The sequence below is a fragment of the Meriones unguiculatus genome, chromosome 7 (genome assembly GCF_030254825.1).
Source record: "Meriones unguiculatus strain TT.TT164.6M chromosome 7, Bangor_MerUng_6.1, whole genome shotgun sequence".
Taxonomy (NCBI): domain Eukaryota; kingdom Metazoa; phylum Chordata; class Mammalia; order Rodentia; family Muridae; genus Meriones; species Meriones unguiculatus.
Genome location: NC_083355.1, coordinates 85906866 through 85908627, shown reverse-complemented (window position 1 = coordinate 85908627; position 1762 = coordinate 85906866). Strand labels below are relative to the sequence as shown.

At 44.7% G+C, this 1762-nt stretch overlaps 1 non-coding gene across 1 annotated transcript; it reads left to right on the top strand.

The window, feature by feature from the left end:
- Window positions 1–444: 444 nt before the first annotated feature.
- LOC132655494 (U6 spliceosomal RNA) lies at window positions 445–551 on the top strand. The gene has a single exon (XR_009593301.1). It is a non-coding gene; the product is annotated as a U6 spliceosomal RNA (small nuclear RNA).
- The last annotated feature ends 1211 nt before the right edge of the window (window positions 552–1762 follow it).

Below are 1762 nucleotides of genomic sequence, written 5' to 3'. Positions count from 1 at the left end.
AGCCGGCTGACAACTACACTGGGTGTTCGGGATCCCAGGGTTACTGCCTTCCTCAGGATGCACTTTTAAGCACAAACGTCATGTCCTGGGTTGATATGCTTCAGTTCACAGTTAGCCAGAAGCAGAACGACTGGAACCAAAAGGCAAGGTAAGTACCTTTAGAGACTTTCCCAGAACTATGGACTTTGATGGATTGGGTCTTTGTTTTCATTTTTGGGAGATGGTGCTGTCCGCACCCTGAGTTTTACAGCCGGCATGGTACTTCCAGCATGGAGTTAGGTGTGCTAAGGTCGGGGGTGGGGGTGGGGGTAGGCCACTAAAAACCGAGGCCCTGTTATTGTCTGAGTTATATAGCAAGACCCTGTCTCGAAAATAGTAATTAGTAAAATAAAATAAAACAAGTGGGTCGATGGTTAATTTCTCAGTTCTTTGAAAAAAAAAATTGTGCTCACTTTGGCAGCATATATACTAAAATTGGAATGATACAGGGAATATTAACATGGCCCTTGTGTAGGGATATCATGAAGATTTATGAAGTATTTCATATTTAAAAAAAAAAATTTTTTAGCTTGGGGCCAGAAAGGCAGTTCAGCAGTTAAGAAGGCTCAGTGATTTAGAATGCATGTTGCTCTTGCAGACAACCTGGGTTCGGTTCCCAGCACCCACATGGTAGCTCACAACCATTTGTATTCCAGTTCCATGGGATCTGGAGCCGTTTTCATGCCTCTTGGGGCACTGGGCACACAGGTGGCACACAAACACTTGCGCAAGTACTCACACATGTACCCAAAATAAAAATAAATAGCCATACATGGTGGTATACAGCTTTAATCCTAGGACTTGGGAGGCAAAGGCAGGTGGATCTCCCAGTTCAAGCTGGTCCACATACAGAGGTCTAGGACAGCCAAGGATACACGGAGAGACCTAATTTTAAAATGAACAAATAAATATAAATACAACAATTACGTTATTATTATTATTATTATTATTATTAGTGTGTGTGTGTGTGTGTGTGTGTGTGTGTGTTTCAATGTGGACACAAGCATCCCATGCTGTACTTGTAGAGGTCAGATGACAACTGTTTGATTCTTTCTCTCAGAAATCATCTTTGGGTTTTCTGTTTGGTTGTTGTGTTGTTTTGTGTTTTTGGCTGATCTTTCTGTCATCTGTTAGGAAGAGGGGAACCCCAGGACAGGAGCACAGGGACTGGTGCTGGTGAGCCTGTTGTTTGTTTGAACTGGCCTTGCAGAATGATTAGTTTGCAATTCCCAACACCCTAATACCTTTTTTTTTTTTTTTAATTCATTCTATTTTTAAAAATGTGTGACGGGTATGTCTCTACGTGGTTGTGTGTACATGAGTGCAGGTGCCCGGGTAGGTCAGGAGTAGTGCTGGATGCCCTGGAACTAGGGTTATGGATGGTTGTGAGCCACCTGACATGGGTGCTAGGAGTCGAACTCAGATCCTCTGGAAGAGCAGGAAGCGCCTGCTAACGGCTGAGCCATCTCTCCGGCGACCCCTACCTCAACGTCTATTCTTTTTTTGTGGGTATTTATTTATTTGTGTGTGTGTGAGTGTGTGCTACCTGTGTACTTGCCACACGTATGCTGATACCCCGGGAAGCCAGAGGAGGGCATCGCATCTTCCGGAGCTGGAGTTACAGATAGCTGTGAACCATTCATGTGGGTACAGGGAACCTGGGTCCTCTGGAAGAGCGAAAGTGCTCTGAACCACTGAGCCGTCTCTTCAGAAGCATGGTGCC